This window comes from Canis lupus, chromosome 7 (genome assembly GCF_003254725.2).
Source record: "Canis lupus dingo isolate Sandy chromosome 7, ASM325472v2, whole genome shotgun sequence".
Lineage (NCBI taxonomy): Eukaryota > Metazoa > Chordata > Mammalia > Carnivora > Canidae > Canis > Canis lupus.
The window spans coordinates 75253858-75270089 of record NC_064249.1 but is presented as its reverse complement, the minus strand read 5'-3'; the positions used below and the strand labels follow the sequence as shown (position 1 = coordinate 75270089).

The 16232-nt window shown below is 41.6% G+C and overlaps 1 protein-coding gene across 4 annotated transcripts in view; it reads right to left on the bottom strand.

The window, feature by feature from the left end:
• The window catches only part of RALBP1 (ralA binding protein 1), a 55451-nt gene extending 39421 nt beyond the window's left edge, over window positions 1–16030 (bottom strand). Inside the window, exon 1 of one of the 4 annotated variants that reach the window (XM_035718744.2) lies at window positions 15866–16030. The gene's annotated coding sequence lies outside the window, so the exon portion shown is untranslated. Of the gene's footprint in view, window positions 1–15343; window positions 15627–15865 lie in introns of those variants that run through there. The other 3 variants (XM_035718745.2, XM_025429514.3, XM_025429515.3) reach the window with 3 other exon arrangements.
• Window positions 16031–16232: the final 202 nt, after the last annotated feature.

The following is a 16232-nucleotide window of genomic DNA, read 5'->3' as shown; positions in this document are numbered from 1 at the left end:
TTGAGTCCCACATCCAGCTCCTTGCAAGGAGCCTGCTTCTCCCTCTGTCTGTGTCTCTACCTCTCTCTGTTGTCTCTCATGAATAAATAAAATCTTTAAAAAAATAAAAAATAAAATTACAGCTATAATTTATGAATCTTCCTTACAAAGTCTTTCTTCCCTCATCTTCCCTGGCTCTCTTTCTTTTCTTTAGTAGCTCCGTATCCAACTGCATTTATCTAAAGGCACCCACCGCTGGCAGGTTGGTGAAGATTCTTATCTATAAAAAGGTTAAGAGGAAAACCCTGGTCACACAAAACTAGCTTCTACAACTGACAATCATACCTCATTTTTGAGGCAACAGTATGCAGTTTTATTCTCAACCTGTCACAATATCTGCTTCTCAATTTTCAGTGTTTTTAAATTAATCTAACATTCAATTCATAATGAACTGTGATGCTTCATCATACCATGATAATAACTCTGAAAACAATTATAAATGAGTTTTACTAGTATTTTTAACGTTTTTATGTAAAAGCTTCATTTTTAAATCTTTGCACAACTTTTCAACGTAACCAGTTTTAAGAACTTTCCTCAAATATAAATAGGCCTAGTAGAACCTGGCATACAACAAGTACTCAACAAATACATATTCCCTCATTTCATGTATTACAACTGTTTAGAATAGTGGGATGCTTGGGTGGTTCAGTTGGTTGGTCAGCTACCTCTTGATTTTGGCTCAGGTCATGATCTCAGTGTCATGAGATCGAGCCCTGCATCTGGCTCCTCCCTTGCAGGGAATCTGCTTGGGATTCTTTCCCTTGCCTTCTGCCTCTCCCCACTGCATGCTATCTCTAAAATAAGTAAATACATCTTTTCTTTAAAAAAAAAAAAAAAAGCTGGGCAGTCAAGGTGGCTCAGCGGTTTAGCACCACCTTCAGTCCAGGGCGTGATCCTGGAGATCCAGGATCGAGTCCCACGTCGGGCTCCCTGCATGAAGCCTGCTTCTCCCTCTGCCTGTGTCTCTGCCTCTCTCTCTCTCTGTCTCTCATGAATAAATAAAAAATCTTAAAAAAAAAAAAAAAGCTGCGTAGAAATAGAAAGTATACATATTTAGGGGCACCTGCAGGTCTCAGTTGATTGGGCAACCAACTCTTCAGTTTGGCTCAGGCTGTGATCAGGGTTGTGGAATCAAGCCCTGCGTCAGGCTCCAGGTTCAGTGGGGAGTTTGCTTGAGATTCTCTTTCTCCCTCTACCTCTCCTCTTACTCATCTGCGCAAACGCACACACTCTCTAAAATAAATCTTTTTCAAAAAGTATACACATTTAGGGACACCTGGGTGGCTCTGCGATTAAGCGTCTGCCTTAGGCTCAGGTTGTGATCCTGGAGTCCCGGGATTAAGTCCCGTATTGGGCTCCCTGCATGGAGCCTGCTTCTCCCTCTGCCTGTGTCTCTGTCTCTCTCTATGTCTCTCATGAATAAATAAATGAAATCTTTTAAAAAAATTATACACATTTATACAAACATCTTTCTTTGTGTATAAAACATCTCTGCAAGAACATACAAGAAATACTATTCCTTTGGTAGTATTTTTAGTGGCTGAGAAAAACACAATTGTATTATTTGTCTCACCCAGCTCCCCTTCCCTCTGCAAGGAAACTGGGAAATACCTTATGGAGAGATAATTTGGTAAATAGGAAGTATATGGGCTCTAGAGCCTCAGAGACAATCTGGATTCAAATCTTAGCTCTATCTGGAACATAATTATGGGTTCTGACTAAATGCCATCACCTTTCAGGGACCAAATATCCTTATCTGTACAAAAGAATGTTGACATCTGGCAAGACATAGCCAAGATTTAATAAAATGAAATTCCTCAGACAGGAGGTACTCAGTAAGTAGTAATATTAGCCAATATTTAACTGTGCTATTAACTATAAAAAAGCAAGAGCATAAACATGTCTGGGCAAAACTTGAGATTTTCTAAACTATATTTCTACCCCGTACAAGAATATGAAAAAAGGAAGCTTTTCTTACCTTCTTTTTGACTGTCAATTTGAAAACACTTCAAAAAATCTTAAGTACATTTTCATTTTTTATTTCTTTCTACAGATTTTATTTATTTATTCATGAAAGACACAGAGGGAGAGGCAGAGACACAGACAGAGGGAGAAGCAGGCTCCCCACAGGGAGCCCAATGTGGGATTTTTTTTTTTTTTTTAAATCAATGTGGGATTTGATGATGGGATCATGCCCTGAGCCAAAGACAGACGCTTAACCGCTAAAGCAGCCCAGGCGTCCCCTTAAGTACATTTTTAAAACATCATAAACAAATTCTTTAAAGTTTTTATTATAAATTGTTAACATTTTTAAAAGATTTGGAGAGACAGCAAGAGAACATTCGCCAGCAGGGGGCAGCAGGGGGCGAGAGGGAGGGAGAGGGACAGAGAAAATCTCCAGCGTGACTCCACACTGAGCACTAGCCAGACACAACTCGATCTCACAACCTAAGATCATGACCTCAGCTGAAAGCAAGAGTTGGATGCTTAACCAACTGAACCACTCAGGTGCCCCATCATATACTAATTTAAAAAGCCACAAAGAAACTTGGAAAAAATACTGGTACTAGACATGGCAATTTTTTTTTTAATAAATTTTTATTTATTTATGATAGTCACACAGAGAGAGAGAGAGAGAGAGAGAGAGAGAGAGGCAGAGACACAGGCAGAGGGAGAAGCAGGCTCCATGCACCGGGAGCCCGACGTGGGATTCGATCCCGGGTCTTCAAGATCGCGCCCTGGGCCAAAGGCAGGCGCCAAACCACTGCGCTACCCAGGGATCCCCATGGCAAATATTTTTTTAAGATTTATTTTAGAGAGAGAAACCGTGCTCGCACATGTGCAGAAGCAGGGGGAGGGAGAGAAGTGGACGGAGAAAATATCTCCAGTAGACTCCCCACTGAGAGCAGAGCCTGACACAGGACTCAGATCTCATGACCCTGAGATACAACATGAGCTAAAATCGAGAGTCTGATGCCCAATCGACTGAGCCACCCAGGCACCCCTTAGACATGGCAAATATTTTATAAAATTTTCTTAACAAGAAAAACAAGGGATGCCTCGGTGGCTCAGCAGTTGAGCGTCAGCCTTTGGCTCAGGACATGGTCCCCAGATCAGGTCCCCGGATTGAGTTCCTCATCAGGCTTCTGCATGGAGCCTGCTTCTCCCTCTGCCTGTGTCTCTGCACCCCCCACCCCCTGCTCTCTCTGTCTCATGAATAAATAAGAATTTTTTAAAAATTAAAGAATTAAGAATTAAAGAATTAAAAAAAAAACATGGTAGAAGGTATGTACAAAAAAGGTATTTTTTTTAAAGATTTTACTTATTTATTCATGAGAGAACACAGAGAGAGAGAGAGAGAGAGGCAGAGACACAGGCAGAGGGAGAAGCAGGCTTCATGCAGGGACTCCATCCCGGGACTCCAGGATCATGCCCTGAGCTGAAGGCAGCGCTAAACCGCTGAGCCACCGGGGCTGCCCTCAAAACGATATTTTAAACATGAAGGCAGGGTGCCTGGATGGCTCAGTCAGTTAAGTGTCTGCCTTCAACTCAGGTCATGTTCCCAGGGTCCTGAGATCAAGCCCCACATGGCACACTCTGCTCAGCAGGGAGCCTGCTTCTCCCTCTCCCTCTGACTCACTCTCTTCTTCTGCTCATGCTCATTCTGTCAAAAAAATAAAATCTTAAATTAAGGGTTAAGCGTCTGACTCTTGATCTCAGGGTTGTGAGACCAAGCCCTGTGTCAGGCTCCACACTCAGCAAGGAGTCTGCTTGAGATTCTCCCTCTCTCACTGTCCCTCCCCCTCTCACCCACTCTAAAATAAATCTTTTTTATTTTATTTTTTTTTCAAGGTATGCCTGTAATTTATTTTTCAGATTCCTCTACGGGATTAAAAAGTCTTTTTCTCATCGCATTGCCATGCTCCCTGCTCTTGGTCCTCTTTTCCATGTACTCATTCTTCAAGCATTTTCTCATCTCCCGATCAAGATCATTGCAACGACCAAAAAATTTCAGAATGCTGTGCCGCCTTGCGGCCACACCGGGCCAGCTGAAGCCGCCCCACCAGCGAGGTCTCCCCATCCAAAGGCCGGCCCCCGGGACGCCGGGGGCGGGGCAGCTCCTAAAATAAATCTTTTTTAAAAAGATATTTTGAAAATAAAGGAATAGGGGTGCCTGGGTGACTCAACCATTATGTGTCTTCCTTTGGCTCAGATTATGATCCCAGGATCCTGAGACAAAGCCCCACATGGGGCTCTCTGATCAGTAAGGAGTCTGCTTCTCCGTCTCCCTATGCCCCACCTCCCAGCTTGTTCTCTCTCTCTCTCAAATAAATTAAAATCTTTAGGAAAAAAAAAAGAAAATAAAGATGGGATGAGCACTGGGTATTATACTATATGTTGGCAAACTGAACTTCAATAGAAAAAAAAGTAAAATAATACAAAAATGAAGGAATAAGAAATTAAAGAGATGCTCTTTTCAACCACAAATTTTCTTAAGATAAATCTGATACCCAATAATGGAAAGATAATGGAAAGGTATAAAGAGATATCCCCATATACTACTGGTTAAAGTATAAACTGGAGTGTTTTGAGTATTTGTTCCTTGAGCACTAGCCACTTTACAACTCTAGTTAGCCTTAATTTCCTGGGAAATTTAAAGGGAAATCAAAAAAATCTATCAAAAATGAATATTCTCACCTAGCAATTCCACCATCAAAATCTTAGCCTCAAATACACAAAGTAACCAAAAATCTAAGTAAAAGGATGCTTATTATAGTGTTTATAATGGCCAGAAAGCCTTTATTTATATTGCATCTAAGTACCTAAAATCCTTAAAAAATAAAGCACTGAAAAAGAGAATATACTGACCCTCTGTATGCTCCATGAAACATAAAATTCACTTGATTTATACTAATACATATAGCCCAAAAATAAGTATAGTATAATAAACAAATGGGGAGTAATGTTCACAAAACGCTGGAATAATAAATGGCAAACGCAACTAAAAACTGTCAGAATCAACTTTTCCAGAACACCAGAAACTAACCAAAAACTTATAGCAATCCAGAGAGTACTTATTCCAGGAAAACAGCTAAATCTGGGTAAGAACATAGAGCTTTATAGCATTTAACTTACTCTTCTCCTATCCTGGACTCTGCAGATCAGCGGTGACCATGAAAACAACAGCCCACATTCCTGGTACTGGGATGGCGAAACAAACCTCATTCACATACAAACTGGAATTGTTTTGACCGATCTAGTGGTTCCCTGGAAGATGTGCTGAAAAGTCTTGCTTTAACTCACCTAATGCTGCTAACTCAGACTTCCTCCAGAGCTAACGCCACTACAGAACACAAAGGATGTTTGTCAAAAACATAAGCAGGCAGACAATTTCAGTACCTGCTGCCTGACACAATGACTAACAGTTGGGGCAAACAAACTGACCAAACACCTTGAGAAGAAAGTCTGGGCAATGAGATATTTTGAGAAATAAGAACCTTGAACAGCTTCAACAGATTCCTGTTGAATCTAGGACACAATGTGTATGCCCAGGGCTGTGCACATGCTGAGAAATTTTGCCAGCTCTTGGTTGACAGTTTTTTTCTTTCAGTACTTTGACTACGTCATCTCACCACTTCCTGGCCTCTATAGTTTCCGGTAAGAAGTCAGAACAGTCAGCTGTTAAATATGAGGATTCCTTGTATGTAAGGAGTCACTTCACTCTTGCTTCTTTTAAGATTCTCTCTCTGTCTTTGTTTTCGATTATTTGGTTAAGATTCTCAGTATGGCTCTCCCTGAGTTCATCCTATCCAAGGAGTCCCTACACTCATTTCTGAATGACCTTCACCTCTAGACAAACAGGAAATTAAGGCTAACTAGAGTTGTAAAGTGGCCAGTGCTCAAGGAACAAATACTCCAACAAAACCACAAGACCCTTCTGAAGACACTAGGGGATATTGTTGGTACTAAATGTTTAAGGATACACCTGTTCAATCATTAGCTGACAGAACACAGACATAAACTTCAGTGGGCACACATGACAAAGATTATATACGCTACAAAATTAGTTCAGAAAAGTTCCTAAACAAACTAACAACAGCTACAAGTAGCAACATCTCTAGGGGGAAAGGAGAGTCTAATTTCCTAGAACATGCCATATTATAATGCTCAAAATGTCCAATTTCAACAACAAAAAAATGCATACATGTAAAGAAAAAAGACAGGCCCATAATAACACAGGAAAAAAAGGAAATCACTAAAAATTCTTCCTAAGGAATCCCAGACATTAGACTTACTGGACAAAGACTTCAAATAAATATGTTCAAAAGCAAAAGGAAATTATGTCTGAAGAATTAAAGGAAAACATAAGAACTCTGTCTCACCAGATAAAGAATATTAACAAAGAGACAGAAATTTTTAAAAGAATCAAATAGAAATTCTGGAATTGAAAAGTATAATAACTGAAATGAAAAATTCACTATATGAGCTTAACAGCAGATTTGAAAAAGCAGGATAAAGAACAAGTAATCTTAAAGATATATCAGCCTTGGGATCAGAAAGAAAAAATGAATGAAGAAAATATAACAAAGTCTAAAAGATCTGTGGGACACCATCTGGCACATCAAAAGCAAAATGGCAGTACCAAAAAGAGAGGAGAGAAAGAAAAGACCAGAAATAATATTTGAAGAAACAGTGGCTAAAAACTTCTCAAATTTAATGAAATACATTAATCTACAAATCCAAGAAGCTTACCAAACTCTAAGCAGGAGAAATTCAGTGAAATTCACACCGAGGCACACTATATTTATCAAATAGTTCAAAAACAAAAAGAGAATCTTGAAAAAAGCTACAGTGAAGTGACTCATCACATACAAGGGATCCTCACTATCATTATCAGCTGACTTCTCATCAGAAACCATAAAAGCAGAAGACAGTGGGATGACATAATCAAAATGCTAAAAGGAAAAAAAAAAAAAAAAAACCTGTCAACTGAGAATCTTTACCTTGTAAAATTATCTTTCAAAATTAAAAGAAAAAATAATATATTCTCAGAGGAAGAAAATCTGAAAGAATTCATTGCTAATGGATCTATCCTACAAGAAATGCTAAATGACGTCCTTCATGCTGAAATGAAAGAAAACCAGACAGTAACTTGAATCCACACGAAGAAATAAAGAACAGGGCAGCCCAGGTGGCTCAGCAGTTTAGCACCGCCTTCAGCCCAGGGTGTGATCCTGGGGTCCCGGGATCGAGTCCCCCATCAGGCTCCCTGCATGGAGCCTCCTTCTCCCTCTGCCGGTGTCTCTGCCTCTCTCTCTGTCTCTCTCATGAGTAAATAAATAAAACCTTTAAAAACAAAAAAAAGAACAATGGTAAAAGTAACTACATAGGTAAATATAAAAGACATGCCAATTTCAAAAAACAGTATAAATGTATTTCTCAGGATTCCTGGGTGGCTCAGTTAAGCATCTGATTTCAGGTCAGGTCATGATCTCAGGATCCTGGGATCAAGCCCCACATAAGGCTCTCTGCTCCCCCCACCTGTGTACTCACTCTCTCTCTCAAATAAGTAAATAAAATCTTTAGAAAATATAAAAAATAAATGTATTTTTCTTTTGTATCTCTTACCTCTCCTTTTTGATTTGAATGACACCGGCATAAAGCAACAATTTCACATGAGATGGGCATACAATGTATAAAGATACAACTTGTGGGAAGCCTGGGTGGCTCAGCAGTTGAGCATCTGCCTTTGGCTCAGGTCATGATCCCGGGGTCCTGAGATGGGAGTCCCACAGCGGGCTCCCTGCATGGAGCCTGCTTCTCCCTCTGCCTGTGTCTCTGCCTCTTCCTCTCTCTCTCTGTGTCTCTCTTGAATACACAGATTAAAAAAAAAAAAAAAAAAAAGATACAACTTGTGACAAAAGTACCATGGGGGGGGGGGGGGAGAATGGAGCTATAGGAATAGCTTTTATACACTGTTGAAATTAAACTGGTATTAATCTGAACTACACTATTACAAATTAAAATGTTCCTTGGAATCCCAGGGCAACCACTAAGAAATAATTCAAAAATATATAGTAAATTAAATGTAAAGAATTAAAATAGTACACTGCAAAGAAACATAGAAAGCAATAATGAAAGAATTGAAAAATAAAAAAGATTTAAAATATATAAAAGATAAACAGCAATAGGGCAGAACTTCCTCCTAATCAGTAATTACTTTAAAATTAAATGGGCTAAATTCCCAAAATTAAAAGGCAGATAATGGCAAAACAGATTTAAAAAAAAAAAAAAAGACCCAAGTAGAGCACCTGAGTGGCTCAGTGGTTGAGTGTCTGCCTTCTGCTCAAGTGGTGAACCTAGGGGTCCTGGGATCAAGTCTCACATCAGGTTCCCTGTGGGGAACCTGCTTCTCCCTCTGCCTAGGACTCTGCCTTTCTTTCTGTACCTCTCGTGAATAAATAAATATAATCTCAAAAAAAAGATCCAACTATATGTTGCCCACAAAGTTCTAAGACACAAGTTGAAATAAAAGCATGGAAACAGATATTTCATGCAATCAGTAACCAGAAGAGAACTGATATGATTGACTATACTAATACCAAACAAAATATGCTTTAAAATAAAATATAAGAGATAAAGAGTATTACATAATGATAAAATGGTAGAGCAACAAGATAACAATTATAAATGTATATGCACCTAATAACAGAACCTTAAAAGGCAAGAGGGAAAAAACTGACTAAATCAAAAGGAAAAAACAGTTCAACAATAGTTGAAGACTTCACTATCCCCCTTTCGATAGTGGACAAACCAACCAGGCAAAACATCAATAAGGAAAGAGAAAACTTGACCATTACTTCAAACAAATTAGACCTAACAGATATCTCCAAAACATGCCACTCAACAGGAGCAGAATACAGATTCATCTCAAGTGCACTTGGGACATTCTTTAAGACAGATCATATGTCAGGCTATCAACTAACCTGAATAAATTTTATAAGAGTTAAAGCACACAAAGTATGTTCTCCAACCACAATGAAAGAACAATGAAAATCAATAACAGGAAAAAAATTTAATTAAAAAATATGTAGAAATCTTAACAAACATTTAACAGAACATCTGAAAAACTAGGGACAGAGGCAACTGATAAAGGGTATCAGTGAAAAATGCAGAGTTAACATTACAGTTAATGGTGAAAGACTGGAAGCTGTCCTAAGACCAGGAACAAGACAAAGAGGTTTGTCCTTGCCATTTCTATTCAATACTGAACTGGAACTTCTAGCCATGGCAATTAAGAAAAAATAAAAATTAATTAATAAAAGGCATTCACATTGGTAAAGAATTAAAATTGTCTCTGTTCGTTCACCGATCACATGATCTTACACAGAAAACAAGAAGCATATGCTAGAAAATTATTGGAACTAGTAAACGAGTTTAACAAAGTTACAGGATAAAAGATAAAGATAGGGCAGCCCCAGTGGCGCAGTGATTTAGTGCTGCAGGGTATGATCCTGGAGACCCGGGATCGGGTCCCACGTCGGGGTCCTTGCATGGAGCCTGTTTCTCCCTCTGCCTGTGTCTCTGCCTCTGTGTGTGTGTGTGTGTGTGTGTGTGTGTATGTCTCATGAATAAATAAAATCTTAAAAAAAAAAAAAGATGAAGATAGAAAATAAAGTACATATCCACACACCAGCAACAAACATTCCAAAAATGAAATTTTTAAAAAAATTTTGTTTGTGGGGAAAAGATGATCCTCAGTTTTGTTGTTTTGGTTTTGTTTTGTTTTGTTTTTTGATCCTCAGTTTAATATGGAATTGCAATGGGCCCTAAATAACCACACACAAAAAATGAAAAAGAACAGACCTGGAAGACTCACATTTCCTGATTTCAAAAGGCACAACAAAACTAGAGTAATCAAAACAATGTGGAACTGACATTAGTATAAACATACAGACCTATGGAATCAACTTGAGAGCCCAGAAGTAAACCCAAACATCTATGGTCAACTGATTATCAATAAAGGTGTCAAGACTATTCAGTGCAAAAAGAATATCCAGTCATCACAGCTAAGATTTATTTATTCTTCAAATAATCTCTTCAACAGATGGGGATAAAACAACTGGATTTCCATATGCAAGAAAATGACCCATACTTCAGACCATACACAAAAATTCACTCAAAATGAATCAATGACTAAATATAAAAACTAAAACCAAAAAAATTTTAGAAGAAGTATAGTGTAAATGTTCACAACCTTGGATTTGACAATGGATTCTTAGATATGACACTAAAATCATGAGTAACAAAAGAAGCAAATGGATAAACTGTATTTCATCAAAATTTTAAAATTTTGTATATTAGAGGGTATTATCAAGAGAGTAAAAAGACAACCTAAAGAATGGAAGAAAATATCGGCACATCATATTCTGAAAAGGTTCTAGCATCCAGAATATATAAAGGAACACTTACAACTCAACAACAAAAAGACAAACAACCCAACTGTAAAATGGGCAAAGAAACTGAATAGATATTTTTCCAAAGAAAATAGACAAATGGCCAATATGCACACGAAAACATGGCCAACATCATCAAATCAAACCCACAATGAGATACCAATTCACACAAGCTAGGACAGCTAAAATTTTAAAAGCCAGAAAATAACAAGTGTTGGTAAAGTTGTAGAGATATCAGAATCCTTACACTGCATAAATGAAATGGTGCAGCTGCTTTGGGAAACACTTTGATAGTTCCTCAAAACGTTAAACATAAGAGTAGCCATATGATCTAGAAATTCTATTCCTAGGTATACACCTAGGAGCAACATACATCCACATAAAAACATGCACATGAGTATCAGTACCAGTATTATTCACTATAGCTGTAAAGGAGAAACAACTCAGTCACCAGCTGATCAACGGATAAACAAAACATGGTATAACTCAGGAATAGAAAACTAGTTGGCAATAAAAAGAAATGAAGTCCTGATATATGCTACAATATGGATAAACCTTGAAAACATTATACTGAGAAAAGGAAACCAGTCACAAATAATCACATATGTGATTCCATTTATATAAAATGTCCAGAACAGGCAAATCCAGAGACAGCAGCAGATCAGTGGTTGCTAATGGGTGGGAGCAGAGGAAATGGTGAGTGGTTGATAATGAGTAAAAGGTTTCTTTTTTGAGGTAATTAAAACGTTCTAGAGTTGACTGTGGAAATGGCTGCATAATTCTGCAAATATACTAAAAACTACTGAATTGTACACTTTAAAAGGATGAATTTTATATGAATTACATTTCAATAAAACTGTCATAAGAAAAAAGCAGGTTCAAGTCTTTGTCATGTTAAAAATCACTCTCTTAAACCTTTTTACCATCTGCTAACACCTCTTTCCAGTCTTCCTGTCACAGCTAAGATTTGTTTATTCTTGAAATAATCCACATTTACTTTCTTCACTCTCTGATCTCCCATTAACTTCCCAATTCAAAGAAACTAGCCCCTTCCCCAAATGGTAGCATTAAGTAGAAGGTTACAAAACTGCTCTTAGTTATCAAATTCAACAGACTCCTAATAATCCTTGTTTTACTCAAGTTCTCAAAGCATTTGAAGTACAGCTTCCTATTTTAAAATTTTTTTCTTTTTTCTGGAGAGTTAGTAGTGAAGCATAGCTTCCCTTTGAAATGATTACATTTTGGCTTATATGACATTTTCTCACGACTTCCTTGCATCTCTAAATACTTAGGAATTTCCCTTTCCAAGTCTTCTTCCTCTATCTGGCTTTAAATGTTATTCTCCATTGTCTATTTCCAGAACTACACTCCACTGGTAAGCTCTTCCTACATGGTATTACAGAAATCAAAGATTTCAGCTACCACCTATAATATAGCCTGCTGACCCTCATAGCAAGACCTCTCTCTTCGACTCCAAACCCACACACCCAACTCTATAGCTGATGCTTCACCTGGATGTTTCATAGACAACTCCTCAACATATCCAAAAGCTGAAATACTGTTCCTCCCCCCAGTTGGCTCCCCTTCCTGAAGTCCCTGTGTCAGTACAGTTGACCCTTGAACAACAAGGGTTTGAGCTGTGTGGGTCTACTCAAATGTGTTTGGTTGTTTATATATATATATATATGTGTATATATATATATATATACACACACACACACACACACATATATATACAGCATTATAAATGTATTTTTTCTTCCCTATGATTTCAGTAACATTTTCTTTAGCTTTATTGTAAAAATATAGTATACAATACATAATATATAAAAATATGTGTTAATTGACCTTAAGTTATCAGTAGGGCTTCCAGTCAACAATAGGCTATTAGTAATTAAGTTTTGGGGGAGTCAAAAGTAATATGCGGATTTTAGACTGCAAGGGGGAGGTCTGCAAGGGGAGGGCTGGTGTCCCTAACCCTCACACTGTCCAAGGGTCAACTGCAGTTTACCACTGTCTATTCAATGATCCAAGTTAAAATCCAACTGTAACTGAATCCTCCGAATTCTACCTTCTAAATGTTTGTGCTATTAATCTACTGTTTCGCATCTCCACTGACTCTGCCTTGGTTTAACTGAGGACCTTACTCGTCACCTCAATTATTTTTTTTTGTCTCTTTTTTTTTTTGTCACCTCAATTAGTACAAAAACTCCTAACCAGTCTTTCTGCACCCTGCCGTATCTTCCCTCCATCCCTTCTGAAATCTGCACTCTACAATACCAGAATGATCTAAGATGAATATTTTATGACTCTTTCCTGATTAAAATCCATAAACTCTATTATCTATATTCTAGGGGAAAAAATTCTAGAATCCTTAGAATGTCATGCAATACTCAAGGATCTATCTGTGCAGCCTCCTCTTGTGCAACTCACCACCATAAATCCAATGCTATAGTTGCAGAGAATGGCTTCCAGCTCTCCGAAGTGTTCCACGCTCTCTAATCACATTCAGCTTTCCTTCTGCCTTAAGTTCCTCATTTTCTGCCTCAGTCATGCCTAAACCTTCAAGTTTAAGGACATAAAGCATAAAGTACCTAATGTAACACTAGACACATAGGAGGGAGTTAAAATGGGCTGAGCTGGCTTAGGCCTCTGTTTTCCCTATCCTGTCTCAGTGACTTCTATTTGCTTGTAAGACAAAAGTTGAAATTACTTCAACCGTGTATAAGACCATCCATAATTTGGCCCCTGCCCACTAGCTATACCTGCAGATCCTACAACTCACTATGGAAGCGGAGACTCCCATGCTTCTGCTCACACTGTTCCTTCTACCTAAATGTCCTTTCTTACTGTTTGCATCCCCTCCTGTACACACTTTCTCCTTACCACTGCCACCTTCCTCCATCTCTCTCTTCCCTTAGGAAACTGATCACTATCTCCTTTGTACACCTCTATACCCCCATACTTTCTCTAAGTAATCTTAAAAACATATTGTACTTGCTAACAGTTCAAGTAAGAGATAAAGTCTTATCACCCAGAAAGCAGGGGCACAGCCTTATCCATCTGTAAGTCCTCCTCACCTGCCATAGTACCTGCTAACACAGTAATTCCTCTAAATGATCCGCGTTCTTCTTTATTCCTTCCACATATACTAAAGTTTCTATCAGGAATTTTCTTTCAAAAAAAAAAAGAAAAGAACAGGGCAGCCCGGGTGGCTCAGCAGTTTAGCGCCGCCTTCCGCCCAGGTTGTGATCCTGGGGACGGGGGTCGAGTCCCACGTCGGGCTCCCTGCATGGAGCCTGCTTCTCCCTCTGCCTGTGTCTCTGCCTCTCTCTCCCTCTCTGAGTTTTTCATGAATAAATGAATAAAATCTTAAAAGAAACAACAACAACAACAAAAAAGAACATACTTTTGAATACCTTCAAGCCCCATCTCCCCTTGCCAAGCAAACAGCTGTGCAAATATAAGGGTGCAAATTAAAGTTGGTATTGATTCTCTGATACTACTTCTAGTTTTCCAAATTAGATCTAAAATGAGAGATACTATTTTGAAAAGAGCCAAGTATGTCACATTGCTTCGAGACACTTTGTTCAAAGAATTACTTCTCGGGTTGTTAGTTACTATTAAACTAGTCCACCCACGTAAACCTATGGGTCACTCTGAAAAGTGGGAACCACTTTAACTTCCTTCCTACCTCTCCTACTGCCAGTACCGTTTACAGCAATTACTCATTTTCAGAAAGACACTCAGAAAGGAACTAGCAAATCACCAAGACAACCGGAAAGGCGTCAAGGGAGGTTACTTTTCTTATTCACAGTCCCATTTGCTTGCGTTAGCAGGGCTGCCTCCATGATCACCAACCCAAAAGTCAGCGTGCTCCTTACCACCACTTAAATACTTGATGAGTAACCGCCAAGAATGATGGAAGGCTACGGAAAGTGCTGCAGCAAGCGAGCATGCCCACTCCACTCCAAAGTATTCAGTGAGAGCTCTTCTGGTGAGGCTGGATGATGTGTGAACTCCCCGTCCAGACGACTGTGCCTCTCTTACAAGGCACACGCACACTACCTCGAGTTAACATTCTAACTACTTTCAAAGACTCAACCAGGCCTTAGAGGAAACAAGCTGCTTGGCCAAGAGGGAGGCCCTGAAGGAATGAACCCCAAAACTCAAAACAGCGTTTAATTACTTCAGGTTAAGACTGAGGTGTGGAGTATTTTGAAAAACCTGTTCCATTCCTACAACGATAAATTAAAAAAAAAAAAAAGTGTCCTCAATAAGAGCGTTTTGGCACAAGCATACTTGAAATTGAGTTGTAAAAGGAATTCTCAACTCCAGATCTGTCCGTCCATCCGCAGGGAAACCTGAACGCGAGAGCGCAGCACCCAAAGGAGCCCCGGTGCTTCGTGCCAGCGGAGGGAAACCCCGGGAGCCTTGTCCCGGTGCACCGGGCCGGTCCTGGGGCCGCTCAATATTCCGGGGGCGATGAGGAAAGAGTGATTATATAAAAGGCGGAGTCCCCCGTCCCGGCGCTGCCGAGGCCTGGGGATTCCGCGGGGAGCGGCCGGCTCCCGACTCCCCCCTCCGGACCCCGAGAGCACCGAATCCCAAATGCCGACGCCACGAGGGAGGCCCGGCCGGCAAGTGGGAGGAACGGCCGGCAGCCGGGCGACCCCCGGGGAGCAGCCTGCCGGGGAAGAGCCCGCACTCGGGCAGCCACGCCCCCCACCCCCACCGCCAGCCCCGCGCGCCGCCTGACAGACGCCGCGGCGGGGCGCGCAGGAGAGGCTCCCCCGGGGCGCGGGGCCCGCCACGACCCCTGCGCGCCGCCGCTGCCCGCCACCAACCTGCGCCTGCCGCCGCGCGACCGCCCGCCCCGCCGCCGCCGCCGCCGCCGCCGCCTCGCGCTCACCGTGCCGCCGCAGCCACCGTAGGCGCCTCCTGCGCTGCGCCCCTAGCCGGCCTCGGGCGCCCCATTCCCACCCCGCCCCAGCCTCCGCCTGTTTACAATGATTGGGACAGAACGCGACGAGCCGGCCCACCGCGCAAGCGCACTCCCTCCTCCCGCCGCTGCCGGCTTCCTGGGTCCTCCTCTCTGCGCTGACGGCTAAAGCCGTCAAGGGCGAACGCCCTGTGCCCTCGCGCGCGGCACGCTGGGAGGCGTAGTTCTCGGACGCCCAGCGCCCAGTTTACAAGAGGGCCCTCCGTCGAGGAGCCACACTACAACACCCAGGAAGCACCGCGCCTACTTCGGCCCAGAGGCTCGCTGAGGAGACTGAGGGAGCGCGCGAGAGAATGCGCCGCGGAGGGCTCAGCGGGCGCGTGCGCAGTTCCCGGTCTTGGGGGACTGGGTGGGAGGCGGCACCTACCTACCACGAGCGGAGATCGCTGAGGACGGGTTGGCGGGCAGCGCCTCCGGTGGTCTGGAGAAAGGGAAGCGCTTTTCTCTGCACGCTCTGGCCGGCTGCTCCTCAGCTCCCGAAGTGCAGCCCTTCTGTGCCAGCAGGCTCCGGCCGTCCTAACCAGTTAGACCGGCCTCGGGGGCCGGCCCGGCCTGCCCCTGGGTGGGGCATCCTCCCGGCCTTGGGCTGGGTGGGGACTCCGGCCGTGGGCCTCCGAGGGGAAATCTGCGTGAAACTGTGTGTGCAGACCCCGCCGAGAATTCCTGAATTGGCAAGGGCCAGCCTTCGGTTCGAGCTGGGCTGCGGGACCGTCTTCCGCCGCCCTCTTTGGCTC